Source organism: Triturus cristatus, chromosome 11, assembly GCF_964204655.1.
Source record: "Triturus cristatus chromosome 11, aTriCri1.1, whole genome shotgun sequence".
Classification (NCBI taxonomy): Eukaryota; Metazoa; Chordata; class Amphibia; order Caudata; family Salamandridae; genus Triturus; species Triturus cristatus.
In genome coordinates, this window is record NC_140594.1 from 959,334,888 (window position 1) to 959,345,926 (window position 11,039).

General features: G+C 41.6%; 1 pseudogene; it reads right to left on the minus strand.

The window, feature by feature from the left end:
• Window positions 1-2,022: 2,022 nt before the first annotated feature.
• LOC146785744 (dnaJ homolog subfamily A member 4 pseudogene) lies at window positions 2,023-10,834 on the minus strand (annotated as a pseudogene).
• Window positions 10,835-11,039: the final 205 nt, after the last annotated feature.

Genomic DNA, 11,039 nt, shown 5'->3' on the forward strand with positions numbered 1-11,039 from the left:
CATTCGTACCCGGGTTTTACAGGATCGGAATCGGCAACTTATTGTTAAATAATTGTTAATTGGTAATTAATTTATATTAATTGATTTACTGATAATTATATTAATTGTGTTAATTTAGTTTAGGGGCGGGTTGTGGGTTTCTAGGGGAATAGGGTGGAAAGTACTTTCTTATAATTAAGTAATTTTTATTTTTTATTTATTGGTATTGATAATGAATTGATTTGTAATTAATTATGAATTGGTAATTAATTTTTATTAATTGATTAATTGATAATTATATTAATTGTGTTAATTTTTTTTTCGTAGCGGGTTGTGGGTTTATAGGGGAATAGGGTGGGAAGTAATTTATTATAAGTAAATAATTGTAAATTTTTATTTAGTAGTATTGATAATTAATTTATTGTTAATGAATTATTAATTGGTCATTAATTTTTATTAATTAATTGATTGTTTATTATAGTAATTGTGTTGATTTATTTTAGGAGCGGGTTGTGGGTTTATAGCGGAATAGGGTGGGAAGTAATTTAATGGTATTAAAGTAATTATTAATTTTAATTTATTGGAATTCATAATTAATGTATTGTTAATCAATTATTAATTTGTTATTTAATTTAAATAATTATTTAATTGATAAGCATGTTCATTTTAACCCTCTGCTATCCAACACTTTCCCTACTCTTGCACTCACTGGAGTGTGAATAGTAATTTTTACCCCTAGGCTATCCAACACTTTCCCTACTGTTGCACTCTCTGGAGTGGGAATCAAATGTATACCCCTTCGCTATCCAACACTTTCCCTACTGTTGCACTCTCTAGAGTTGGAATAGTAATTTTAACCTCTATGCTATCAAACACTTTCCCTACTGTTGCCCTCTCTGGAGTTGGAATAGTAATTTTAACCCCTACGTTATCCAACACTTGCCCTACTGTTGCACTCTCTGGAGTGGGAGTAGTAATTCTACCCCTATGCTATCCAACACTTTCCATACTCTTGCACTCACTGGAGTTGGAATAGTTTTTCTGAACCCTTTAGCTATCCAACACTTTCCCTACTGTTGCACTCTCTGGAGTTGGAATAGTAATTTCTACCCCTATGCTATCCAACACTTTCCCTACTGTTGCACTCTCTGGAGTGGGAATAGTAATTTTAACCCTTTCGCTATCCAACAGTCTCCCTACTGTTGCACTCTCTGGAGTTGGATTAGTAATTGTATTCCCTCCGCTATCCAATATTCTCTCTACTCTTTTAGTTAATGTAGTGTATAATTTATTTTAAAAAGATTCCAAATATTTTTATTTTTTAATTTGTTATATATATTCTTTATATTTTATTTATGTTAGTGTTGTATGTGCATATATGTATTCATAATGAATAAAAAGTTCTTAACACATTATAAGTTATTTAAATAATTATGTATGAATATTATTAAGTATATATATTATATTTTATATGTATATATTTAATTCATGTTTACATTACATATATTAGTTATCATTTCTAAATATTTTTAAATATTTTTAACTATGTTTCTTTTGATTATGTATATTATTTACTTTATTTTACATTACTATTTAACATTAAAAAAACTATATTTTTAACAACGATATTTTTGAATACGATATTTTTTGTGGTTGAGATTTTTGTACAGACATACCAGCATTGTGCCACTTCACCAAGTAAAAACCAGAGTACGCTATCTGTTGCCTACATGGCCCCCATGTCAGTCAGTCTTGCGGCATCATCTCATGCATTGCAATAAATATTCACATTTTATTCAGTGAAAAAGTAATGTGTCTCACTCAAGTTTAACTCTCGTTGTAACAATACACATAATTTAGGTCCCAGAACAAAGAAAAATGTTGATATACAACTGCATACATACAAATGATGACAATTTCACAAGTGCATTTAAAAACACTTTAAACAGGCTAATGCATAGTCTTTTAGTTGGCTTTAAGTTAGTACATTAGGATGTTTGAAACTACACCCCTCCTCTAGGTCCGTCGTGCCCATCTTCCTCCTCACACATTTTTGCTGCTGCCAGAGTGCCTTTCGTTCGGATTGTATTCTTTTAGGTCCACCACTTCTGCATCATCTGTGATCATCATCTGTCTTAGAGGAAGAAGAGATTCCAATAGCTGTAGTTTTCCTAAAGGAAGCCAGAGGTTCTCTGGGAAGTGAATCATTAACTGTATGATCAACTTTCCCTCTGGAAAGGATCCCTGTACATGGGCATGCCTTCATTAAACACACTTTTCAAACTGCCATGCTTTAATACTTCCCCTTGCCTTGAATTTATCACAAGCATGCACTTATCCAATGTCTGTATTGACCTTTTACATCTGCACAGAGTTTCAATGGGTTAAATATCCATTTTCATTATTAAGTTATCTTCCTTTCACCTGAAACAATGGTGATCTTGCTGATCCAAAACAGTTATGACATCCCCACCTTCCAGACCAGGCTCTTGATCTCCTTCACCATGGAAGGCAATGCGCTGGCACACCTTCATACCTTTATCTATGTGAACTTCAAGGATCTTCGTCCCCCTGTTAATCTTCCTCCCATTACAGGTTTTGCTCTGGTCCTTTGTGTTAATGCATTACCCTTGGCTCCAACCCTCTGAACACGTGGTCTGAATTTGCTGTACCATGCCTGGTCTGAGTTGCAGGATGTGAACCTCAATTCCTCGACCTTTGCAAACACTGCAATTCTCTAGAGCTCCTTTCTTCCCTCCTTGCCCTTTACATTAATTACGTTCTTTTGAAGAGCCAGTTTACTTGTAGCTCTATTATACAGCTCTTCCAGTGACACGGACAGCTGATGAACAACATTCTTGCCTCGTTTCTCTCTATTCATCCGACTTCCACCCCCAAAGAACATATCATAGATATCCATCGGTGAGGAGAAGCCACCTCCCCCAATGCCTAGTTCTTTAATAGACTGCTCCCCTCCCTGGTCATATAGGTCTTGCTTCTTCAGGTCGGAAAGGACTTCATAGGTCTGGGATATAAGGTTGAACTTTACTTCCTCATTAGAGTTTTTGTCAGTATGGCACTTCAATGCCAACTTCCTGTATGCCTTCTTCACAAGGACAGAAAGTGCTAGGAATATCATAAAGGAGTTGATTATCAATTCCTGCAGATGAACATAAAAAAAGCAGGAGAAATTCAGGAGCATTTGATCTCCCTCTTCTCAGCATTATATACAGAGGAGGTCTATACAGACCTAGAGAAGCTAAGGAAATGGTTAAAGGAAAGGATTAACGGAGGCAGGACAGGATGTCCAGAAGCCCGGATCACAGAGAAAGAGATTTTAGATCATTTAAAATATGTGGCAGGGAAGGTGGCAGGACGGGATACCATTCCAGTAGAGCTATATCAGCTTCTGAGGGAGAGGATTGTGCCCATATGGGGGAAATTGTTTAACTCCTTTTATTTAGAAAACTCTCCGATTCCGGATTCATTGAAGGAAGCCACACGTATTGATTTTAAAACCAGCCAAGGACCCCAATAAGGCAGATTCATATCGGCAAATTTCACTATTGAATGCCGACTACAAAGTCTTGAAAAACATATTGGCTGGTAGAATGGCCAAAGTAGCTCTGCACTTAATACAGCTGGATGAAAAGGGCTTTATTCCAGGGCGGCAGATCCATGAGCTCACTCAACAGTTAATAGCTCCAATAGATATGGCCACAACGCATTCTGTCCAATTGGCGATAGCTACAATTGATGCTGCCAAGGCGTTTCACAGAGATGTTAGGCATATCTCTGGGAGGCTTTGGCTATATTTGTTTTTAGCAAATGTTTTATCACAACTCTCCAGAGACTGTATGAAAATATGCCTGCTTGAATTTTATTTAATAGGGCATTGACTAAGAACTTTGAAATCAGTAGAGGTACGCGGCAGAGATGTCCCCTCTCTTCCCTACTTTTTGATACATACAGCGAGCCATTTGCCTAACAGCTAAGAGGGGACCATCAAGTAATTCCTTTTACCTGGCAGCACTATGACAATAAGATAGCTTTGTATGCTGACGATCTTATAGTTTATACATTGAACCCCTCCCTGACTATTCCAAGAGTTGAGAAGTTGGCAAAGGAGTTTGGGGCACTATCAGGGTATTCAATTAACACATCAAAATCAGAGATTATGTGTTGGAATATAAATAATTGGGGTGGAGAAGTTAAGTCATAGATTACGGGGCCTATTAATATGGCGGGCAGATCTGAGTCCGCCTGCCATCCTCGCGGTGTTGGGACTGGCTGCCAGACGTGCTGCAGTCCCACACCGCTAATTAGGGTGGCGGTCGCATTCCGCTTTTTTGAAATTTTTGACATTGCTTACAGCAGCACCCGCCGCAATGCCAAAGTGCCATGGTGTGCATTTCCATGCACAACATGGCAGGCACCGTGCGGTGCCTGCCACCTTGTGCATGGAAATATAGGGGGGTACCATGTGTACCCCCATCTGCATCCCCCCACACTCCCACTCCCTGGGGGCCCGCAACGCGCCACCAAAGGAAATACCCACCAGCCTTTCCATGGTGGCATCGCCGCCCATGGAAAGGCCTTTCACCGCACTCATCATAATATGATGGCGGTGCCTGCTAAGCACCGCCACCATATTGTGGCCCAAGTCCGCCTGGCCGGCAATCAGAACGACTGCCAACCAGCAGAAAAGCGGCAGACGCAATACCCCCCGCCATTATAATATGGCGGTGGGTAAATCAGGTTACGATGGTGGGCGGATCGCCACCGCCGGGCCGCCATCGTAATCAGCCCCTAAGTATCTAGGTATCTCTATATTGCATTTTCTGGAGGTTCTGCCAACACTTAACTTAGGAAGGGTGGCAGAGGAGGTTCACTCATTGCTTACCAGATGGAGGAATCTGCCTAATACAATCTATGGGTGAGTAAACATGATTAAAAAGATAGCTTTGTATGCCGACAATCGTATAGTTTATACATTGAACCCATCTCTGACTATTCCAAGAGTTGAGAAGTTGGCAAAGGAGTTTGGGGCACTATTAGGGTATTCAATTAACACATCAAAATCAGAGATAATGCGTTGTAATATAAATAATTGGGGTGGAGAAGTTAAGTCAGAGATTACAGGGCCTATTAGGATGGTGGGCGGACCTGAGTCGGCCCGCCATTCTCTCGGTGTTGGGACTGGCCGCCAGACGTGCGGCAGTCCCGCACCGCTAATTAGGATGCGACCGCCACCCTGGCAGTCGCATTTTGCATTTAAGAACTTTTTGACTTTGCTTACAGCAGCACCCGCCAATGCCAAAGTGCCATGGTGTGCATTTCTATGCAAAACGTGGCAGGCACCATGCGGTGCCTGCCACCTTGTGCATGGAAATATAGGGGGGGTACCATGGGAACCCCCCAATTGCACCCCCCGGGGGCCCACACTTGGCGTCCGCCGTGATACCCCTGTCATTATGGCGGGGTAAATCAGGTTACGATGGCGGGTGGATCGCCACCGCAGGGCCGGCGGTGGCGATCTGCCCACCATCGTAATCAGCCCCTAAGTATCTAGGTATCTCTATATTGCATTTTCTGGAGGTTCTTCCAATACTTAACTTAGGAAGGATGGCAGAGGAGGTTCACTTATTGCTTACCAGATAGAGGAATCTGCCCTAAATAATCTATGGGCGAGTAAACATGATTAAAATGTTAATTCAAATAAGAACAATAAGAGAGCGAGGAAAAGCAAGACTTGTCCTCTTCCCCAGAGCAATATGGTCAAACAAAATGGACAAGTTTCATGACTTAAAGCAAACTTTTTTCGCTGTCATTGTGGGAAACAAATTAGAAAGGAGAGAAAGCACAACTGCTGTATAGGAAACCCCTCACCCACCTACCTAGTAGGTGGCATGCTTCATCATCGGGGCCCAACTGGATTGTCTAGCACAATCCAGTTGTGCTACAACGCCTGAGATACAGCGGAGCAGGGTTATGAGCAGTAAGTGAAGTGCTATGTGCAGTGATATAAGAGTTAAAAAAGTCTCAGGGAAATGCCCTTTTGAAAAAACTTTAATTTTAAGGGTCCCAGGACTAATGTAAAAAGAGAGAAAGGGGATAACATTAGGAATGTTATTTTCCTGGTATCCCTGGAAAATAAGGTCAACTAGTTTCAGCCTTCGTTATAGTTCTAGAGGCTTTCGTCAGGACCAATTGAAATAGAAGAAAAATAAATTTAGGTGAATGGCCGTAAAAATTACTTGTAGGCCAAGTGTAATTATCAGCACACACCCTAAAGTGTGCTGTGAGTGTAGTGATGATATACTCACAGTAACTTCGTTCGAGGTTACCTGTAAATCAAGAATTAATTTAGAGCTGGGGAGCAGTTGTAAATCATGCATATAGACTAAATGCATGCTCCTTTCGATAAGAAGGCTAGTGATATAGGACTAGACTACTAAGGTGAGGGTGTACGAACACTATAGAGGCTTGCGTGGCTACAATGTGCCCCACGGGATCCGTAGGTGAGTGATTATTGTAGTATCGGGGCACATGGTGCGCATAATCGTTATTCATTTTTGCGTGTCTATAGCGCGATCATACCCATGTTGTGTATGTGGAGTTGTGACTGTGCAAGTATAGAGGACACTGCTAGCTGATGTGCTATAGTAGTCATGTGCACGTGCAGTTTTAAAATGAGCTGATTAAAAGGTGGTAAATATCAACAAAATTGTGTCCGCTGTGAGTGCCTTTCAGCAGACAGTCCTTCGTGTTTAAAATTGACAGACAAACAAAGTGACAGACAACACAGAACATAAAAGTACAGTCTCACATGAGTAGAGAGGTTGTGAATCCTCTGGAGTTAGAACGCCGTGTGTATCTCCGCTTGCCTTAAGTGGAGAATGAAGGGCAAGGAGAGTGTAAGAGCGCCCTTAATTAAAGGTAAAAAGGTTAAAGCAGCAAGGTATTCAGGGTCTAGACCGGTCCTAGGTGGACCGCTAGGTTACTCACAGTTTGAAGGGAGAACAGGTCCGAAGTACCTAGGACGGCGCTCGGTTCCGCTTGTTCAGCGCCGATGCACGCGATGGGCGTGGTTATGAAGGGAAAATCAGGAAGTAGCGTACTGACGCTGGGGAGACTAGAGCGTCTGCAAGTTGCATGGAAATAGAAGACACACTAAGTGTCCCGTTTTTTCGAAGCACCAAGTGCGAGTACTAGACATTTTAAATTGTAAAATTGTTTAAAGTATGAACAGAACGAGCTATGGAAAATAACTATGGTAAACAAAATACTAAACGGCTGAATATGCCTTAGTAATAGGCATACAGTTTGCCTGGAAATGGATGACAAATTCGGTGTCCCGTGTACGGGGCGCCGAGTGAGAGGAAATGACATTGAAATGTCTAAGGGGACCTAAAGTATACAGAGCTCCATGGGAAATAAATAGGAGTACTAAACGGCCAACTATGCCTAGATGAAGGACTACCATAAGGGGTAGATGTGAATAGTGTGCTAGTGCTTGACAGGGGGTTACTGGCTGCCACTTGAAGCTGAATAGTAATGTTAGAAGTGGCGGAGATGGCGATCAGTCACAAGTAAGGAGGGCTGTGCATAACACAGTTTTAATGAAGACTAGAGAGCGATCAATGTCGATATATGCTGTTCCAGGGGACATTATCGTTAAGTCCTGAGATGTGGGTTGAAAGTCTGTAGACCCAGCGTTGTTCTTTTTCGAAGAGACGTTCTTGGATATCAGTTGGGCTAGGGTCTAGTTGTTCAATGACTACCCATGACATGTCATTGGTGGTGTGTCCCTTGGCCAGGTAGTGATCAGTGAGTTTGGTGGTGCTGCGTTTGCAGCGGATGTTACTGCGATGCTCGCAGATTCTGATTTTGACCTTTCTGGTGGTCATACCAACATAGCGCAAGTTACATGGGCATGTGATGAGGTAGATGACGTTAGTTGAATTACAGTTGGTATGTTTATTGATTGTCCAGATTTTGTCATGTTCAAGGTTGAGTGTTTTAGTGGTTGCAGTGAGATGACAAATACTACAGTTGCCACATGGATAGTGGCCTGTAACTTCTGGGAGTCCCCATGCATTCAGAACTGAGCTGGGCATGTTCAGTGTTTTTTTTGGCCTGGTAGGTACTAGGCTGTCTCTGAGATTATGCGACCTCTTGTATGAAAATAGAGGTTTTTCCCATTGTAGTTTACCTGAAGTGACAATTTTCCAATTGTTTTGAATCAATTTAGCAACTTGGTTAGAGATGGTATTGAAGGTGGTTACACACGTGAGTGGTAAGGTCGTTGATTGATTCAGCTTGGGTTCCAAGAGACCTTCACGGTTTTGGTTGCGGGCTCTTTTTTGTGCTTTGTGGATAACTTTATTTGGGTATCCACGGTTTTGAAGCTTTTTAGTTAGTTCTTCTGATTGGTATTTGAAATCTTTTAGATCACTGCAGTTACGGCGCAATCTGAGGTATTGGCCGAACGGTAGGTTGTCCCTTAGAGGCCTAGGGTGGAAACTCTGGAAATGTAGAAGAGAGTTTTTTGCTGTTGGTTTGAAGTGGGTTTTAGTCATCAGTACACCATCTTTTGCTTCAATTTCCAGGTCTAGGAAGGTGATTTTGGTTTTGCTTGTAGTGTATGTGAATCGTAGGTTTTGATCTAGTGTGTTAATCCAATTCAAGAAGTCGTTGAGTCTTTGGTTATTACTTGTCCAGATTAAGAGTACATCGTCGATGTATCTCTTATAGAAAGTGGTGTCTGGATGGTAAATTGATTGAGGGTTGAGGATATGTAGATCTTCAAAGTTTGACACGTAGAGCCCCGCTACACTAGGAGCGAAGGTGCTCCCCATGGAAGTTCCGTACTGTTGTAGGAATATGGTACCTTCATATTCGAAAAAATTATCTTTGAGGGCTATTTCCGCACATTCCATTATGAATGATTTTGGGGTGTTGTACTCCCAGATTGTTTTGTCAAGTGAGGTGCGAAGCACCTCTAGGGTGTCATCTTGAGGTAGGCTAGTATAGAGGCTCTCAACATCCAGACTTACTAGGATGGAAGTAGTAGGGTTAAATTCCAAGTTGTTAATTTGGCTCAATAAGTCTTTAGTGTCTTTTAGGTATGCAGGAGTCGACTGTACTAGAGGCTGTAGATAGAGATCAACGAAGCGAGACAGGGGTTCAAGTAATGAGCCTATTCCAGAAACAATAGGTCTGCCCGGTGGTGGTATTTTGTTTTTGTGTATTTTAGGGATGGTATAGAAGTATGGAATGGTTTTACCACCTGAGGTAAGGAATAATGCCTCTTGTTTGCTAATGTAGCCATTAGATTCCGCTTCATGAACCATGATGTCAATTTTGGTCTTGATTCTGGTAGTTGGATCTTCATTCAGTATTTTGTAGTTCTTTTGATCATCTAGGAGGCGTGTGCATTCTAGATGGTAGGCATCCCGATTTTGGATAACTATCCCCCCTCCTTTATCAGCTGGTTTGATGATAATGTCTCTGTTGTTTTTGAGACTCCGGATGGCATTAAACTGTTGAGTTGTAGTATTGTTAAATACTTTGTTCTCCTGAGTGTTTTCTATGCCTTTATATATCGCTTGTTCGAATGCGATGAGTTCGGCTGGTGTGGTATGAGGAGGAGGAATAAAAGTTGATTTCAATTTAAGGGTGGTGTCTCCTTTTGCTTCTTGTTGTGATTCCTGATTAGGTGAGTTTTCAAAAAAAGCCTTAAGTTTAAGTTTGCGAAAAAATTCTGATAATTCACAGTGTAATTTGAATTTATCAAGTTTCGCTGTGGGTGAAAAACCGAGGCCTCTATTGAGGACCTCTTCCTCCGCTGTAGTGAGAGTGTGGCTTGAAAGATTGGTTATTAAGTTCTGCTTGTGCTCGGCTGGGGTTCCTTCGTTCTGCTGCGTGTGTTGGCACTTGGGTTCTGATTGTCTTCCCAATGTACTTGGTTTCCTCGTTGGCGTCTTCCGCGTCCCCTCTGGCCTGATCCTAAAAAAGGAAACCGTTGGTTGGGGTTGCCAAATTGGGGTTGGGGTTGTTGGAATTGTGGGTTCCAGCCGTAGAACATTGGTTGAGTCATGGGAGGGAAGGGAGCCGGGTAATTAGGTACCATTCCTGGGTGCATGTTGGGCCATGGTTGTTGCCAGTGTGTGTTTCTTCCTCTGCCTCTTGCCCGTTGTCTATTTGTGTAGTAGTTTTTCTCTGATCCTGAGCTCTCATTGGTGCCACCACTATGTATTGAGGAGCCTTCGTCCGAGGACATAGAGTGGTTGGATCTTGTGGGGGTTTTGTAGTCTGCGTCAGAATAAGGGTATGTTTTGACGTATGAAATTTTTTTTAAATCTTTTTGAAATTGTTGGATCTTGGATTGTGTTAGCTCTTCTTTGTAGTCTGCTATCTCTTTATTGACCTCGTCTAGTCTTTTCTTGTACGATGTCAACGTGGTTTTGAAGTGTTGTTCAGTTGCCTGGATATCTATAAGGATCGCATCTGAAAGTCTTTTTGCTGTTTGAATGATCAGAATTATCCAATCTCTTGTGCAGTGCCATGCAATTTGTGCCCAGTCTCTACGAAATGCTGCATCGTCTAGGAAGATGCGTGGCGCGTTGGTTACTATTAGGCCTTTAGGGGCTGTGTTGGAGCGCAGATATTCCGTCAGTATAACCCCGTGTAGAATAGTTCTGATACGTGTTCTTTTTTTCTCAGAGAGATTTTCCCAATCCGCACTCTGAGAGATTGTTTGTGCCACATTAAAGTCTGCTAATAGAGGAGTGGCTGCTAAGATGTTATTGACATCTTCATCAGTGAACGTGAGTCCTGCATTTTCAGCCATAGTGTGTCTGAAGCTGTAGTTTGTACTTATCAAAAGGAAGGGAGCAAAAAATGATAAAAGGTTTTGGCTCTCACAGCTGTGCGCTGTAATGACAAATAAGAACAATAAGAGAGCGAGGAAAAGCAAGGTGGGGCATGGATGGCATTGGATTGAATTGCTAAATGTGGTTGGGGTGTATTTCACTTTTTGTGTGTGTGTTGCTGCT